This window comes from Nannospalax galili, unplaced genomic scaffold, assembly GCF_000622305.1.
Source record: "Nannospalax galili isolate Female #2095 unplaced genomic scaffold, S.galili_v1.0 scaffold364, whole genome shotgun sequence".
NCBI classification, from domain to species: Eukaryota; Metazoa; Chordata; class Mammalia; order Rodentia; family Spalacidae; genus Nannospalax; species Nannospalax galili.
Window position 1 is genome coordinate 3,653,255 of NW_008352752.1, and position 19,851 is coordinate 3,673,105.

Consider the following 19,851-nt stretch of genomic DNA (forward strand, 5'->3'; position numbering starts at 1 on the left):
GGCCAGCCAGCCTAGCCAAATCGGTGAGTTCCAGATTCAGAAAGAAATCCTGTCTCAAAAAATACAGTGGAGAGTGATAGAGGAAGACACTAGCTTTGACCTCTGGCCTCCACCTGTCCATGCATACAGATGGACATGTGCATACACTTGTGCACACACAAAAAGGGTATTGTGAGCAAAGGAAAGAGGCAGAAAATGGAAGAGAAGGAAGGGGAGAGAAAGGGGGAGGAGAAGGGAAGGGAAGGAAAGGGAGAGGAGGGGAAGGGAAGAAGAAGAGGCAGACTCTCTACCATTCAAAGAATTAACAGCTGAATAATGAAAGAACATCCCTGGCAACTTCTCTCACCAGTAGGAAACATCAGTGTTGTTATGCTTTGAAAGTGCTGTGATTTGAGTTCTGGTTCCACAGCTAGTGACATTGTTTTGGGAGTCTGTGGCCCCCCAATGCTGGAACACTTCATCTTAGAACCCAGCCCCATGCTGTGAGGAAGGTCAACTAGCAGAGGGAGACGACTGGGGTGGGCCTTGAACATTGTACCTGCTTCTGGTGCCAGTGTGAGCTCTCTGCTGCCTGATATGCCGAACAGCATCTCAAGCTCCTGCTACTGTGGACCCAGCCACTCCTGTCACTAGCTTTCTCTACTGCAATGGGCTGCAATCCCTTTGAAACTGTGAGTCAAAATAAACTTCCCCTCACTTACATTGCTTCTCAAAGTAACTGATACAAGTGTCAAATTCAGAACCTTTGGATGAAAATGTCAAGGGCTCAGCATTCCCATTCACACGTAAGCCCACCCTCTCTTTTCCCTTCCTTGCTCTTCCAGCAGTCTCCCCCACAATCCCCACATCACCGGAGCAGGGGGCAAGGGAGGCCTTGGCTATTTGCCACTAGCACAGGGAAGAGCTCTATAATGCTCCTCTGAAAAGAAGCAATTATGAAAATGAACATTTTGCTAGTGACATTGTTTTGGGAGGCTGTGGCTCCTAATGCTGGAACGCTTCATCTTAGAAGCCAGATTTTTCAGGTCTACAACCCTGACTGCATCTGATTCTGAAACTTCATAAACCAAGTGGGATACGTTGGATATAATCTGTTCAGTGTCCCATCGTAAATTAACTATTGCTGAATGAAATCACCCAACACTTAGGGACTTGCAACCAAACAGTGCACTGGGTCTCATAATTTTGTGGGCTAACCAGATGGTCAAATGCTTTCTTTGTGTTGGCTGAGGTGCTGGGATGGTTGGAAAGTCATAATGGCTTCACTCACATGCACTGTAGATAGTACTGGCTGTCAGCTTGGAGGGCTGTTGGCTGAGGCCTCAGTTCTCCTTCATGTGGGATTCCCATATTTGGAAGCTAGTGAGCTCCCTTACAGCATGGGCACTGGATTCCAAATTGGGGTGTTCCAACAGTTGGAATCATTCTCTTACATAAAAGTACTTCTAGTATGCTTTGCATGCTAACGCCAGTCATACAGCGAGTTCAGATTTAAGGAAAGGTTGCATAAAAGCATGTGGGACAAAAGATGTCAATGTGACCACCTGTGGCAGAAATGAGAAAATCAGGAAAAGCTGCATTGGATGGCTGACTTCTAAGTGCTTAGAACTGGGTGCTAAAGGGCCAGACTCAGTGATCACTAGGGAAAGTTCAGTGAGAAGCTAAGAACTTAGCCAAATGCTAAGCACCCATTGGGCTTGTTGCTTCTGAGGCCATAAATATTCTTTCTGTTAACATTCTCTAGTTTGGGCCCAGTGTATAGCCTGATCCTGAGAAAAGTCATCATTGCAGTTTCCTTCAAAGTAAGTCTCCAAACTAGTTCATGGAACCCTGACCACAGCTGCTCTAGGAGCCCAGGCAAAGAACGTGGCCCTGGAGAGACCAGCAGCCATGAAAGATATAGCTTGACACTGCACTGAGTAGGACCACTTCTTACTGCGTAGTGGTTACCAGCCCTCACAGGTACTGGGAATTTGTAACACAAAGTGAATGAGAGTAAAGAGAACGAGGTTAAGCAAAACCCATGTGAGCCTTGAGGACAGATTCATTGGAACAGAAACCATGAACTGATTCTGGGAGGACAACAATCCCTGGGGTATCAGAGCAGCTGCTGAGCTGGATTTACCCCCTCGAATGGATGCTCTGTGTGAGCAGGGACTCTATCTTGTTTAACGCTAGAGGCCCAGAGCCTAGAACATAGTCTGGCACACAGGCAGCATTCAGTCAATAAATGTTGAGGTGACAGTGTGCCTGCCACGGCTACTGTCCGTATCTTCCCACCTTCCTGTGCACATTTACAGTGACTCTCTGTCATCAAAGTTTATCTAATCATTTCCTGTCATTCTTCACAAATTCAGAGCCTCACACCAACAGTGTGGAGAGGATCCTGAACACCTTTGCGGTAGAAGACTAAGAGGAGGAAACTATAACACTCCTTGTTAGGTGACCAAAGTCATGGGGGTCATCAACGGAGATGCATTGAGGACCCTGAGAACTTCTGAAAATGAAACAAAGTAAATGTCTTTATTCCCTCCAAATAAAGGCAAACCTAAGGACATTTGCTTCACTTTAATTAACATTACTCGCTACTTTCCATTCACACCCAAGCAGGGAAATCAAGATGAGTCGAACTATTCCTTTACACGGATCTTCCTTCCCTAACAGCTCAGCGCGTGCCCTCCTACTAATGCAACCCAGTGCAGTGGGTTCATGTCTTGCGTCCACAGCCAAAAACATGCACAGCCAAGAAATGAGTGGATAGTGAGTTATTACCCGCAGCAGAAAAAGACAATCTGGGGGTTATTTCCAAAGCACTATATTTTCCAAGCAAAAAAGTGTGGAGATTTTATTTGAGGAGGCTATACATAGTTATAAAGAAAAATGTTTCAGGTGGGCACATTCCTAAGCAAGCTCAGTTTAAGGTTATAGTTCAAGAAAGGAGGATGGTAGACACAGCTTGGGGTATGTTTAGCTCAAGGTCAAGGAGCTTATGTTCGAAACATTAAAATGGTAGACAGGAACAGTTTGAGCATGCTCAGCTTGGTCCATAAAGATGGCAGACAGACAGGAATGCCTCTGGGCATGCTCATCTTCAAAAAATTTTAGCTGGGGGCTGGATAGATGGCTCAGTGGTTAGGAGCACTGGCTGCTCTTGCAGAGGACCCAGGTTGGGTTCCCAGCACCCACATGGTGGCTAACCATCATCTGTAATTCCAGTTCTAGATGATCCAACACCTTCTTCTGGCTTCTGTGGGTATTGCTTGGCACAGGTGCACTTATACACATGCAGGCAAAACACTCATACACGTAAAATAAAAATAAAATTTAAAAAAATGTAGCTAAAAAAAGAAAAGGATACTTTGAAAGTTCATTAATTTGGAGTCCCCTTAAATGTACTTACCTTATTTAGCAGCTTACGCGTCAACAAACGCACATTTGAAGACAGTGTTCATGAATACTGTAGGTTTAGAAAATAGGCTAAAGCAGAGTGCACGTTTCTCCACACCTTGCCTTCTGAGCCAACATTTGATGCCCAGGACACTTCAGCCGTGGGATCCTGTGGGCAGAGTGTCTGGGGCCCAAAGCTTTTGAGTGCTCTAAGAAATGTCTTAGACTGAAAAGAATATCACCTCTAAAATAGCATAAATATAACTCAACACATGTTGAAGTTAAATGTGTGTCAAACATTCTGTGACCTGGACCCTCAACCGCAGTATCCACGCACTCCCAGGGGGAGCTGGGAACTTAGGGAGTGGGGATGCCCTAAAGTAGCAGCCGGGGACTGCCAAGCGTCTTAAAAAGCTCTCTAACATTTGGTGGACTTGTCACTAACATGGCCTCGGCTCCACATGGATTCACCTGTGTGCAAAGCCCTTGACACCGCACCAAGGTTTAGAGAGAAACTGGTACCTAGTATGTGTGATCCATGGTTGGGATCCCCAGTTCCCTGAGACCACACCAGTTGCAAGTACCCCACATCCCACTTTGCCCATGGTACATTTTCCCTTGTGCCTATGTCCTTTCTTTGATTTAGAAAACATGACCAGGTGTAGAAGGGAGGAGTCTAAGGGAGGCAGCAAGAGCAGGGATGGGAGTCGTGGGGTCAAGACCCCCTCTGTACTCATCCCACCCAGCCACCTCCCAGTTTACGTAGCAATAAGGAATTAAGGGCCCATGTGGATAGAGTCATCAAGAAGTCTTGGAAGAAGTCTTGAAGGAGATGAGGAATCCAGGAAGGGGCCCGGAGAGAAGGTACAGATGTCACAAACCCCCTTACAGATTAATGAAGGTGAGAAGTTATAAGAGAAGAAAACTCCGTGAAATGGTCTTAAACTCCATTTATGGTGCAGACATGATTTTCCCCAGGCACTATCTCCCTATGGCTCTCAGCCGAATAGCCATGCCCTTCTTCCACACGGCGGTTTCAAGATATTGCAAAGCATCTTGGATGTGTTTAATATTATGCAGGCAATTGCAGAATGAGGAGATTTGTAGAAAATCTAAAACAGCTAAAGATCAAGGAATGGTATAAATAAACAACTTTGCAGCTGTCCTGTTTTCAGCTCTTTTTATGGGATGTTATTCCAGAGAATTCCGGAATGAAGAGAAGTCATCCTATTTTTAAAGACCTCCAAAGTAGATTCTTCCATAGCCTGTCCTGATATCTATGAGTGTTCAGTGTTGGGCAGTTCCCTTAAGATTTGGTGAAATACTGTCCAGGGAATCTCAGGCCACCCAGTAGACATTCCCGCCATCTTGGAGTTCCTCTTCCTCACGTTTCCAAGATGGCAAGCCTTTGGAGCCCTGATCGTCCTGTTTCCCACAGCATCCACTGAGTTTTGGAGCCTGGTGATGTAGCAGCTCAATGCTGGACTTCTCCCTCACAGGATTATGGCTAGAAGTGCCAAGAAAGCCTGGCCTCACCCAAGAGGAAAGGGAAGCTCAAAGGCTGGGTCAGAGAGTGAGCTTCTGCTGGGGATAGGATGCATCTGGCTCCAGGTTTCAGAGGAAGGAAGGGAGGAAGGAACTCAAGCATGGTGGCGTTCTCAAGGCTGGGAGCTTCTTTTCCTCTAGCGTGCCTCTGGCTTGGAAATGACTTCTAGCTCACATCCTGATTCCAATATAAAGGCAACATGGGAACGAGGAAAGAAAGAGTAACCAGGGTCGGTGAGTAAAAGCTGCTGGAAGAAGTGCTGCCTGGAATGAAAGTGTCCCCAAATAAATACTGTCTGTAAGTCCACAGAGTCCCCCCAAGGCCTGGGCAGGGGCTAGCCTTCAGAATGAAAGTCACACCAACATGCACAGTTGTAGGAAAAAGAACACTGGTCTTGAAGAGGGAAGTGTGGGCTCCATCGCAGTCTCTGGGAGCCCCTAGGTGTCTCGGTTTTTCTAGACTAGCTCCGGGCTTTACATTGAAGCTTCTTATGCTATGTCAAAAAGTTTTTCAGACCCTCCACATGTGGACTAGCATCTTCTGTGGTGAGTTGGGTTTTAAGATAAAAACATAAAACACAATTATTACCCATATTTCCTTTACATTCCCTTAAATTGGGCTGGGGAGATAGCTCTATTGGTAAAGTGCTGCTCATTCAAGCATGAAGATCTGAGTTTGATCCCTAGAACCTATGTAAAAAGCTGGGCATGCCCACTTGCTATCCCAGCCCTAGGATCCTTGGGGCTCACTGGTCAGCCAACCTAACTTGTGTGGTGAACTCTAAGCAAGTGAGAAGTCTTTCTCAAAAAACAAGGTGGATGATGTCTGAGAAACTACATCCAAAGTTGACCTCTGGCCACCACACACATGCACACACATGATCATGCACATATATACGTGTGCACACACATGCACACATAAAAATAAAAAATAAAATTCCTCAAATTACTCACAAGCACAGAAATACACTGTACATTTTGAGAGATTTTTGTAAGATCTAACACTCATTGTGGCGACAGTCATATCCAGGCTTAGCCTGGGTGGGCGTGTCTCCTCACTGACTCATCCATAATGCTATCAAGTGATTGCTGATTTAAGTTTTGTTTGCTGCCTATGAGGGTTTGTGGAATTAGTTTCTTTGTTTTCTTGCTAAGCCTACAGAGTTAAATTTGCACAGGTCTGATCTGCTGATAATCCAAGTCTATCTGAAGTATCTCTTTCAATATTTGTTGATGAAAACAATACACTGTGATGTGACTAGACACTGAAGAAGGTTTTCATGTGAGCTTGCATCTTGTTCGTTCAACAGCATCTGTGACACTTCCAGGCAGAGAAGATGCTGCAGCCAGATGGATCAGTCCCTCCTGAAGTGTACCTGAGGTACTCAAGATGGTCTCGAAGGTCCCAAAAGGACCCAGACGGCCTCAAGAGTCCACAGCTAGAAATCTCAACACATGCATTCTCTAAACAAGCTCATACCCACAGACCAAGAGGGGTACACTCACTGGCTTTAGTTCACGTGTTAGGACAGAAAGATGAAGGCTATTTTGACTTTGCCCTTGACTCTACTCACACTTTTCGATTGCCTTGGCGTTTTTCATTTTGCAGATGTCTGCACGTTTTATTACCTGTGGGTCTCAAAACAGTCCTGGGAAACAAAGGGCACCTCAAGGCCCATTTGTCAGGATTGGAAATGAAGCCTCCCCGAATCCAGAGTCTTAGCTGAGATCATGTAATGTGAATAATGTTAGAGCTTGATGCAGAATCCAAACTTTCTAATCTGAATTCTAAGTTTAAAAAAATCCAAATTTTAAAATTGCTAAAAACCTTAAATGTCACAACATTTCCCTGGAAGGGTTTTCTTAAAATCTTCAACTAAAACAGAGGCCTATGTAACAACTGAACTTCCCTTTTAGTCAGAGAATAATTCTTGAGAATTATAAGATAATAATACCCACAGTTCTGGATGGAAAGACGTCACTAGACTCTGTTCATCTGTCCCCCTCTGGTGGCCATTGCACAAATAACACATCACAGAATGACTAGGGGCAATGTTTGCTTTTGTCAATCATTAATTCCTGCAAACTGTCAATTGTGTCATATATCCTGCACTAGGCTATATGAAGAAAAGGAAGATAAGTCATGTGTGGTGCCGTATGCATGCCTGGAATCCCAGTCCTCAGGAGGCTGAGGGCAGGAGAATGGTGAGGGCAGGGCTAGCCTGGGCTACATAAGATTGTCTCAATAAATTCTTTTAAGTAATTAATTTAAAAACAAGGAAAGAAGATAGAGCACTGTCCTCAAAGGTAAACACAAACAAATGTTTGATGATTGCAAAATTGTGGGACCAGTGTCTTAAAGGTATAAGCAGAAAATGCACACATCCAGGGCACCTGGGATGTTCTCACCAGGGGAGAGGGCAGAGGGCCAGGAAAGGGCAGGCAGCACCTGAGCTGAGCTCTGGAGCTCAGGAAGGAGCAACAAGAGGGGGTTGTAACCTAGGAAGGCAGGGCCCTGCCACCATGCATGGTCAGTGTGGTGGAACTCAAAATATTTGCCTTAAGGGGGAAGACTAAGACTAGAGTCTCAAAGATCGATCAAATCAGATTATAAAAGGATTTTTATGTCACAGAAGCATTGAACTTGTCCCCAAAGCTAATGTCCCCGAACTTTTAAAGTCATGTTCCCATCAATAGAAATATTTGAATACGTATTCTTAGTATTTGCACATACTTTATTTTTATAAATTTTAAAATATTTTATGATTTTATGTGTATGAGTGCATTGCTTGCATGTATGTAAGCACACCCGTGTTGTTCAATGCCTGCAGAGGTCAGAAGAAGTGTTGGAGTCCCTGGAACTGGTTGTTAGCCACCATGTGAGTGCTGAGAACCGAACTGGGCCCTCTGCAAAAGTAGCCAGTGCTCTTAACCACTGACCCATCTCTCCAACCCGTTATTTTTTATATTTTATTACACTTATTTATTTATTGTGTGTGTACATGTGTGGACACATGTGTGGTGGTCAGAGGGCAACTTTGAGGAGTCATCTACCATCTAAGTTCTAGGGATTGAACTCAGGTCGTCAGGCTTGGTGGCAAGTGCCTTTACTGGCTGCGGTATCACACTGGCCCTGTTTATATATTTATGCCCAGGTAGTGTAGGTAGTGTAGAATAATGATTAAGAACAGGGAATCTGGAGCTAGACTGCTTAGGCTCTATATTAGTCAGGGTTTTCCAGAGAAACAGAACTGGTGGAATTAATACATATATATATATATATGTATATATATATATATATATATATATGGGTTTATCAGATTAGCTCACAGGATAGAGTCTGAGTAGTCCAACAATCAACAATGGCTGCTTCACACTGGATGGAGAGGCTGAGAATCCATAGTTACTCAGTCCACGGGGCTGGATGTCTCAGTAGTCCCAATCTGGCACTGAAGATCTGATGAATTCCAAAAGATCAGCTAGTGAGAGAAAAGGCAAGTGGCAAAAAGCAAGCACTCTCTCTGCCATGACCTTTTATACGGGCTGCCGTCAGAAAGTAACACCCACATTTAGGGTGTGTCTTCCAGCTTCAGATGATCCAATCAAGAAGATCTCTCTCATTTCAGTTAATCCCAGATCCAGTCAAGTTGACACCCAGGATTAGCCATCACAAGTCTACCCCTTGTCAACTTGACACCCAATAGCATCTATCTATGTCATGCTTAGTTTTCAAATGGAAACAACAGTGAGGTCATAATTTCACCTAACATGATATGACTATCCCATCATACAATGACAATGCATTATATATCTTAGAGTAGGTGATAAGGTCTCTGAGGAATGCTTAGTCCTTCAATATCTCATAACCCAATATGATCATATAGGTTCACAACACTTAACCACTAGCCAAATCCACCTTTGCTGCTTATTCACGTGATGTTGTACAAGCCAGCTCTGGGGCCTCAGCTTCCCGGTGAATTAACTGAGGACAGCTGTAGACCTACTGTTAAGTAAGGAGATGAATTAACTCCTGAGGAAAATTTAGGATACTTGACACATAGTAAATGATATGTGTTAGCTAGTGTATTGGTCTGGCTTTCATTACTGTAAAAATGTAGCTGAGGCAGGCTGACTTTACAAAGGGTGTTTCACTCACAGTTTCGGAGGCTGAGAACACAGTGTGTTGGTGACTCTGGCAGCCTGATGGCAGATGGGAACACACAGGAGGAAGAGATCAGAGCTAGAAATAGGAAATGACGGAGGCAGGGTGGGCAGCCCAGGCCTTCACAGCAACACTCCCAAGAATAACGGGGGTCCTATCAGAAACACCTCACTTCCTCCCAATGGCAGCACCTCAGTTGACCTAAAGTTCTTTCATTAGGCCTATTCATTTCTTTTTACTAAAACATTTAATTGCATTTATTTATTTCTTTTATGTGTGTGCATGTGTACAGGTAGGTGCCACAGCATGTGTGTGAAGGTCAGAGGACAACTTTTGGGAGTCAATTCTCTCCTTCTATCTTGCAGGTTCTAGGGATCGAACTCAGGTCCTCAGGTATGTGGCAGGTGCCTTTACACACCGCACCATCTCAACGGCACAGGCCCATTTCTTGAGGGTTCTGCTTTCCAATATTACTGTACTGAGTCGTGAGTTTCCAACAGCTGAACCTTTGGAGATACACTTAAGCCACATCCATCCTGGCAGCAGCTGGATCCCCAGCACCTGGAGGGCTGAGGCAGGAGGACAGGTTCCAGGCCAGTCCTGCTCACCAGTATGCCAGGGTCTTGGCCAAGAGTCAGCTAATTTCTGTGATTCCCAATGTTGGCTATTTGTTCCTGAAAAATAATTTGAAGTCTTTATCTTTTCACATTGTCAACAACTCAGTTTATTTTAGAAGACTTTTGTAAGGTTAGAATTTCCTGTTTCCACACTTTGAAAGTAAACACATACAGTGGTTTTTATAGGCAGTCCATTTACGTCACACTTAGCCTCAAAATCACCTACCCACTTTCAGCACCCTCTCTCCAAAGCATGAGTTTATTTTGAAAGGCTATTAATCTCTCACACTCTGTTGCTACATAGCCTTTCCTTGAAAAGACAGCAAATATTTTTCTAAATATTTTTAGGTACATTTTACCAGCACCATTTTTATCAGGGAAAAGGTCAGCAAACTTGAAATATTGTCTGTTTATAAAAGAAAACTTCATGACCACACTTTAAAGTGTCTTGCCACAAGGAAACCCCTCTTCACTTTGTGTAGCGCTGAGTGTGATGCAAGCTGTGTTCTTCTCCACATTATTCTATTTTTTAAATTTTTATTTTATGTATATGAGTGTATTGACTGCATGCATCTAAGGACATTCATGTCGTGCAGTGCCTGCAGAGACCAGAAGAGGGTTCAGATCCCCTGGAACTGGTGTTACAGATGGTTGTCAGCTGTCATGTGGGTGCTGGGAACAGCACCCAGGTCCTCTGCAAGAGCAGCCAGTGCTCTTAACCACTGAGCCATCTCTCCAGCCCCAACTTTTTTCTTTTGAGGTTGAGCCCAGGGCCTTGAATGTGCCTTGTAAGCAGTGTGCTTACCACTGCCAGCCCATTTCATTTCACTTTGAGCCAGAGCTGGCTAAATTGTTTAGGCTGGCCATGAACTATTGATTCTCCTGCCTCAATTTCTTGAGTAAGGATTACAAGCCTGAACCACCCGACCTGGGCGTATTCTACTTGCATTTAGGGAGATATAATTTGATTTTTCTCTCCCTTTCGTTGAAACACATATACAGAGAGAGAGAGAGAGAGAGAGAGACAGAGACAGAGAGACAGAGAATCAGAGAGAGACAGAGAGAAAGATAAAGAGACAGAGAAAGAGAGAGGGACATCAAATATATATGAGGCCCACTATCAAGCTTTTAAGACAGTGCTGTGCTGCTCAATGTTTAAAAACCAGCTGTCTAAAAAGAACAGACCTTGGGGCTGGAGAAATGGCTCAATGATTAAAAGCACTCACACACATAAAATAAATAAATGTAAAATTTTGTTATATATCCTTGCAGAGGATCTGGGTTCAGTTCCCAGGACCCACATGACAGCTCTCAACCATCTGCAACTCCATTTTCAGGATTCAGATGCCCTCTTCTGGCTTCCATGGATAGCAGGCATGCCCATGGTGCACATACATGCATGCAGGCACATTTTTACAAAAAAAGTAAAAATAAATAACCCTTAAATTAAAAAAATAAAAACAGACCCTGAACTGAGGACAGCAACTGCCAGTGTTGGAGTTTGCCTCTTGAATGTCCCATAAGGGGTACGTGTCACAGGCTTGGACATGTTGCTTGGCACTATTGGGAAACTTAAGAGGTAGGGCATAGTGAGAGGTCTTTAAGTTACTGGGGTCGGGGGCATGACTTTGAGGGGAGTTGTGAGACCCTGATCTCCTTCTCTTTCTCTGTTGGGCTTTCCAGCTGTGCAGAGATGATTGGTTTTGCTCCACCACAGGCTCCCAGCAAGATGTGCTACACAGACCCAAAGCAGATGAGTCAACCAACCACCAATAGAAAGCTCCAAAACTGTAGACTAAAAGGAACCTTATCTCTTTAGAAGTTGATTATCTCAGGCATCTGTTTAGCTGGTGAACAGACATCTTATGATTGACTCTTCCTGCCATGGTCACTTACAAGCTACTAGCAGATACCACTGATCACAGAGCTGGGAAGAGATACACAGCCATACACTATTGTGGAACATGCCCCTTATCCAGACCCACTGCATGCACGTGAACTTGCAAGCATACACAGTTAGCAAACTGTGATAAAATAATTAGGAAGATATGAGCTTAAAATTTATTAGTGGGACTGGAAAAATGGCTCAGTGGTTAAGAGTATTGACTGCTCTTGCAGAGGACATTGGTTCAGTTCCCAGCACCCACATGGGCTAGCCGTCTGTAACTCCAGTTCCAGGGGATATGGCACCCTCTTCTGATCTCTACAAGTATTGCACAACATGGGTACACTTACATACATGCAGGCAATACACTCATACACATAAAAATAAAAAATAAAATATTTTTTAAAAAAAGAATTTATTAGCTACTGGGGCTGAATAGATGTCTCAGTGGCTAAGAGCACTTACTGCTCTTCCACAAAACCTGGGTTTGGTTCCCAGCACCCACATGACAGTTAACAACTCTCCGTAACTCCAGGTCCAGGGGATTCAACGCCCTCTTCTGGCCTCCACGGGAATTGCATGACAAGGATGTACTTACATATATGCAAGCAAAATACTTATACATATAAAATTTTTTAAAGAATTTTATTATCTACAGTTTTTAAATAACAAGTATTAGTTCATGTAATTGCTTTTATTTTTTACCTTTATTTATTTTATGTGTGTGTATGACTCTGTGTGTGTGTGTGTGTGTGTGTGTGTGTGTGCGTGTGTATGTAGGTGCATGTCACAGGACATGTGGAGGTCGGAGGACAACTTGCAGTAGTCAGTGCTTTCCTTCTGCCAAGTGGGTTCTGGGTGTTGAACTTAGGTCACCAGGCTTGTCAGATAGTACTGTTACCCACTGAGTCACCTCACTGTCCGGTTTATGTAATTTAATTTTAAAATATTTTATTATTTTTTAATTATGTGTGTGCATGGGGGGCATGTGTAATACCCTCAGAGGTCAGAAAAGGGCATCAGAACCCCTGGAGCTGGAGTTACAGGCAGTTTTCAGGCTGCCTGGTCTGGGTCCTTGGAATCAAACTTGTAACTACTGAGCAATCCCTCCAGCCCTTAATTTTTAATAATGTCTATTTGTCAATCAGCACACAAAATCCATAAAACTTTAGTAATATGTTCCTATGACTCAACAGAAACCAATTCCATATATAGTATTTGTCCTCAGTGTGCTAAAAGAATAAGGGGAGAGAGAGAGAGAGAGAGAGAGAGAGAGAAAATATTTATTTCCAAAGGAAATGCCTTATATTACACTCTGATTTGTTTAATATAATAAGCTTTTGAAGTTAAATACTTTTCTTAAAAGAATAAAGAATAACTCAGGCTGGAGAAATGGCTCAGCATTTAAGAGCATTGGCTGCTCTTGCAGAGGACCCAGATTCAATTCCCAGCACCTATGGTGGCGGTTAATAACCATCTGTAACTCTTGTTCCAGGGGATCTCGTGTGTTTTTCTGACCTCCATAGGAATTGCACATGACCCAGGTGCACTTCCACACATGCAGGCAATACACCTATAAAATTGAAGACAATAAATAACATATTAAAGATAATAATAATTTCAGGAGCTGAGTGATGATGGCTCAGGTGGTAGAGTCTTTTCATAGCATTCATAAATCTCTGGTTCAAATTCCAGCTCTGGGGAGTAGATAAATAAAAATAATACCAATTTAGTCACAATGACAAAAATGCTAATTTGTAGATGTACACCATGATTCATACCTATAATCCCAGTACTCAAGAGGCAGGAAGATCTTAAGTTTAAGGCCAGCCTGAACTACACATTATGATCCCGTCTGAAACAAACAAACAAAAGAGCTGTTTTTGTTTGGAAGTTACTTTGTGTATTAGCTTGAGAATACTGAGGTGTTTTCAGTATTGACTTCCGAGCCGTACCTCTCTATGCATTCCCATTTTTTCTTTGCCTCTCAATAAAACTTCTGTTTTCCTTGTTCTATTTTTTTAAGTGTGCTGTTTACTAATACATAATTCTGATTGACATGGTGACTAGAAAGTGCTTTTCCTTAATATTCCAAACTGGCTTTTGATGCTCTGAATAGACACTATTTCTTTTCAGCATATATGTATTATTGAAAGAGATCCTTTGCTTGTTAAGCAATGTGAGGCACAGCTGCAGTACAAAATGGTTCCGGGTGGATCCCAGCTCCGCCACCTCATCAGACATTGCCTGCTTAGCCTTCTTGGAACATGGTTTCCTTATCTGATAAATAGAGATGGTGATAAATGCACCTCACAAGGGTCTTGGGGATTGAATGAAATCATGCCAATGAAGCACTTAGCGAATGCCTGGCAGGAAACGCTGGGTGTATGTATGCAAAGGTAATTACTGAAACTCTCGCCTTGCCATTGAAATGGTCACACCTGTGGTGGTAATAAATTTATATTCCTTACACATGCGCACACACACACACACACACACACACACACACACACACACACACACACGCATCTGTCTCAATTGCTGGGTTCTTTTTCATTCCTGTTAAACTGAAGTGAATTGGCCAAGGCTTTCTAATGTTAGATGATGATCGTACTATTGGCCTCCCAAGCATCCTACCTAACCCCCAACACAGTAGCCAACTTCACTGTTAAATCATCACACTTTGAGATTCTCCATCCTGTTTACTTTAAAGGCTGCTTTTCCTTAAGATTTTGCTCTGATTTGTTTTGTTTGAGACAGGGCTTTGCTACATAGCCCAGCTGGCCTGGAACTTGCCATCCTCCTGTTTCAGCTTCTTGAGGGTCAAGATTACAACTTCCTTAACATTTTTTTAAAAGGTAGAAGCTGTGCTGGAAACCACCAAATGTAAGGGATTTTCCCCTCTCTTTTGAGTACTGAAGGGATGAATTATTATAAACTGTTTTGATTCTTCACTATTTTAGTTACACAAGTAATAATTGACCATTGCTGCACCGTGAGAACACTAAGCAAGACAAAAGGATAGAGAAGAGATAAGCACCGTCTCCACAGCTGACTCCTGTCTCCACCAACTCCATTTTCACCTTGCAAGGTAGCGTCATCTACTTGCTCTCTTACACATGTGGAGGTACATGTGCCATCCCATGTTCCACTTTTCACTGTTCACAGGCTTATGATGTTAAATGACTTGATCCACATGAGGGGTTGTTGTTTTGTTGTGTTTACTAAATGTATCAGGGTTTGTTGCTATTTCTGTTTCTTTTCATTGTATTTATTATTTTTATTTTATGTGTATGAGTGTATTGCCTGCATGTGTGTAAGTGCATCCATGTCGTGCTATGCCTGTGGAGGTTAGAAGAGGGCAGCAGATCCCCTGGAACTGGAGTTATGGATGGTTGTTAGCTGCCATGTGGGTGCTGGGAATCGAACCTGGGTCCTCTGCAAGAACAGTGAGTGTTCTTAACCACTGAGCCATCTCTCCAGTCCCACTGTTTCTGTTTCTAAAAGGTAACACACTGTTTAAACTGCTGCCTTGGGTTCTCTGTGGCATGGTGACTGAGACGCCTGTTAATGCATATTTAAGTCCTCTCTCTCAAAGAAAAAAGCAAAGCTATAGTAAACAATCTCTTTTTAATGTTTGTGGAGAAAGAGAGAGAGAGAGAGAGAGAGAGAGAGAGAGAGAGAGAGAATGCCATGGCACAAGTATGGAGGTCAAAGGACAACTTTTGTGAGCCAGTTCTCTCTTTCTACTCTGTGGTTCCAGGGATAGAATTCAGGTGGCCAGTCTTGGCTGGAAGAGCCTTTATACACTGAGCCTTCTTGCTGGCTGAACAGGAAACATTCTTGAACAAACATTTTGAATCACTATTTCTTTAAGATACAGATAGTTATAAGGAGAATACAGATTGGTTGCATTTCTAGACTTGGTAAGTTCTACCAAATTACCCATCCCAAAAGCCATCAGTTATTTCCCACCAACAATGTTAGAAATTTTACTAATGTGTGTGTGTGTGTGTGTGTGTGTGTGTGTGTGTGTGTGTGTATCCCAGCATTTAGAGAGCAGAAACAGGAGGATCTCGAGTTCAAGGTCAGCCTGGGTTGCACAGTGAGATACTATCTCAAAACAAAACAAAACAACCAAAATGATGAGGTTTGCAGACCTTTCTTTTATGTGTGATTTTATTCCGTCCTCGTTCTAAATACTTGGGTTTTCTGTTTTTTGCTTTTGTTTCTCTTTTCTCATCATCAGACTTGCAACTTTTTTTATCTAGTGTTTTAGTTATCAAATGTGCTAACTTTCTCTTTTCTTTTGTACTATTTTATACTTTAAAAAAGATGTTTTACTTTATGTGTATGAGTGTTTGCATGTACTATGTGTGTGCAGTTCCCACAGAGGCCGGAGGAGGGCGTAGGATCCCCAGGAATTGGAGTTACAGATGGTTGTTAGCTGCCATGTTGATGCTGAGAAATAAACCCGGATCCTCTGCAAGAGCCACCAGTGCTCTTAACTGCTGAGCCATCTCTCCAGCCCCTGAGTTTCTCTTTTCTAACTACCCATTTCTGCTTTAATCTTTATCAGTTCTCGCCTTCTAATTTCCTTAGTCATATTCTCTTGGCAGTCTTTAGAAATTCTAGTTGAACAGTTTCTTTATATTCTTTTTTCATGTTTAGTTATAAAAGCTTTGGGCTACCTCAGCCTTCCCACTATGGAATAGTCTCATCAGCTTTCCTTTCTAAGCAGCCTACAATTGCAGTTTTGATTTCTCTCTTTGATTCAAAGACTGCTATGTGGGAGTGTGTTGGGTTTGTTTTCTCTTTCAAGTTTTGGCATTTGTGTTCAGCTTCTATGAGTTGTAGTCAGAGACTGTGGCCTCATTGGTATTTGTTCTTAGAATGTATAGTTGTTTTTTTTTTTTTTTTCTTGAAGATTGATAGCTAATTGCTCTCTGTGTTTCATAACCTAGAACTCTGCAGACAGCATCTGGAACTGGGAAGTTGTTTTTGGTAGAACCTGGTTCATGTAAGTCCACTAGATTGCTGAATGGGATTTCTAACCCACAGCAGGCAATGCATTCTTTTATTGCAAGGGCCAGACATTGCTGAGATGTTAGAAACCAAAGGTGGTAAGAGGGGAGAAGAGGAGCACCCAAAGGAAGACAGGAGGTGAGTTTGCTCAGAATTACAGAACTAGGGTTTAAATCTCCAACCTCAGTCTTAGAATACCAGCATACTACTGAGACTTACACTTAAAAGGACACTAGGAACTATGTGGAGGGACACTAGGAACCACGTGGAGGGACACTAGGAACCACGTGGAGGGACACTAGGAACCATGTAGAGGGAACACCAGAAATGATGGTGAAGGGGACATGAGAGATGATCATAAAGGAGACCCTAGAAATGATGGGAAAGCCATATTCTACCTGAAGAGCTAAGAAAGGATATCAGGCAGGCAGGAGAAGTCTGGGAAAGGGAAAGAGCCAGGAATGGGGTTCCTAGCAGGGACCAGGCTCTTGGCCCTGCTGATGCTAAATCTCAGATGCAGAAGGGGGTGACTGAGGTTTGAGAAAGTTCTACTTCTCCCTTGTAGCCCTGGGAGGAAAGAAACTCTGTGTGTTCTGTGCCAGCATGAAGTGACCACTGTGGAGGAGACACAGTGCCAGGGTTGGTTTGAACAGAGCAAAGACCTCTGCGATCCTGGAGGGTCTGCAACAAGACCTTCTCCATGTCTTTTCTTTTTTGATGGAACTGAACCCAGGGCCTCTCCCATGCATGTTAGGCACTAAGCTATATCCTCAACCCTTGTCCTTTTTTGAGGCAGTCTCCCACTATGTATCAGTCTGGGCTTGAACTAAGTAGCCCAGACTGGCTCAAACTAGCCATCTTCTTGCTTTTGCCTCCTGAGTGCTGCTACACCCAGCTTCCATTTTCTTTCAAAGCTGCCCCTGAACATGTTTATTACATGGTAGCTGCTCCTTACTGACCTGGGCTAAAATACTGAATTTATGTAATGTAAACAACAATATGTAAACAACCTAAGGCTTTTTCTTTTCCTTCTGCTGGCCTGACAGGGCCCAACATATGACCATGGATGTGTGCTGAGGGAGGGGCCCTGGCACAGCTTTGATGGGAACCATGAGACCTGATCACTCAGTCTGTTCACACCTCTGGTCTTTCAGGGTTCAGGTGTCCCGTCTCCATCTTCCAATAGATCATTGCTCAAAACACCCAAATTTATGCCTTAGGAGATCCAACAGCTTCCCAAGGCAAACAATTCGTGTCAAAGTTAAGACTCAATGAGAGCTAGGTGATGGAGCCAGATTTGTTCCTTCTTCAGATTTACAATAACTCCAGCGCTTACAAAGATGGCCCATGTGTTCATAAAAATAAAATTAAAAATTTAAAAGACTCCCCCCAAGCCCTCAAAGTGCCAGAAGAAGTATAACCATGGAGCTGGGGAATCTGACCGTGAAGCTTTCTTGGTGATGGGGGTCTGGGATTTGGAGAACAACTTCTGGGGCTAGGTGGACTCTTTGCAAGTAGTACATGTTCAGGCAGAGAAGTTCCTAAAGTGAGCATTTGGCCAAAGTGAGAGCCTTTATAAATAGCAGACATGCATATTTGGGGTGCTCAGATGATCCAGGCTCCTTGAATACATCTTTATATATTTTTCACTCACATCTTTTATGAAACAGAGGCGTGAGATAAAGTACAGTAGGAGGAGGGACCTACTACCTGTATTGGGTTGCATCATGGATTCACTATGGGGACAAATTCTTCACCATCCTTCGGACTTCCCATAAGAGACGGTCCCATCCCTTTGAATGCTGCCTAGCTCTGCATTTTGTTTTCATGAGCAGAATCTGGGAGAACCGTCCTTGCATGCTCTACAGCCACCGTGCTGAGACTTAAGACTCCCATGCTTTGAGGTGACCCAAGTCCCTAGAGAAGGAAAAAGGCATATGGAAGGATTCCAAGGCCAAACCAGTGGCCAAAGGAATGATCCCAGGGCACATCCCCTGGCACAAGAAGGCCATCCAGCTGAGCCTGGGTGATTGACCCCCAGAGGTGTAAGGAAATTCAATAGATGCTTTTTTGCAATGTTTGTGTGTGTGTGTGTGTGTGTGTGTGTGTGTGTGTGTTCGTGTGTGTGGGTGGACTTGTGTGTTCAGGTGTGTATGCACATGTATGTGTATGCATGTGGAAGCCAGAGGACAACCTTGAATGTCATCCTCAGAAGCTATCCACCTTGTTTTTTGAGACAGGGTCTCATTGTCCTGGGCCTCAGCAAGTAGGCTAGTCTGGTAAACTAGCAACCCCAAGGATTACCTGTCTCTACCTCCCTAGTGCTGGGATTACAAGGGTATGGTACCCTGCCTGCCTTTTTTTTTAATGTGATTCTGGAGAGCTAATGCAAATCCTCATGCTTGCAAGGCAAATACTTTACCAACTGAATCATCTCCCCTGCTCAATGGTTGTTCTTTTAACCCATAAAAGTTTTGGAGTAATTTATTATGCAGCAGTATATTATTATAAAACATTACCTCAGTGTTTAGTGACAAGGGTCTTAAAGAAGTGAATCTTGAGGCTGACTCATAAACCCCCTTAGATAAATCAGAAATAAAATTAAAAGTGAGAAGTGTCAGAGAGGGACTCACAGAGGATGTCTCAGTAGGTCTTGTCTCATCATAGGAAAGCAATCTTCTATTCAGTGTCTCAGAGCTCCCTTGTCCCCAGAGATGCCCCGCTTTATTAATATAGCAGCTCACATGATTAAGCTAATGTTTCTGCATCCCTCCTTCTCAGCCATGCCCTACCTGCCTACCTTCTCTCTACCCGCAGGATCTCCACCAACAGTGAGGATGCCTTGCTAGCAATGTATACTGCAAGTGTTGATGGGTATGTTCATCATATGATACATGCATTGTCATCCAAGCAAAAGAACATTTTAAAGAAAATGTGTTTATCAGAACAAAACACATTGTAGAGTCGCCACACGGCTTAGCCATCTTCTTAACTTTGATGAACAAGTAAATGAAATCCCAAGGCCATCTGTCCATTTGGTGCCATAGTGAATTCCCTGGAACTTTCCCCTAAAACTGGTTGTGGATGAAGAATAGATGAGCACTAGTTGATGGCCGTGGGCTCTGGAGGAGAGGAAATGACCTCTTTGAGTCATGTCCTCAGAGTCATCCATGTCCTCTTAGAATCAGCATGCCTACTGGGGAGAGAAAAACGTATCTGCTATGCCAGGA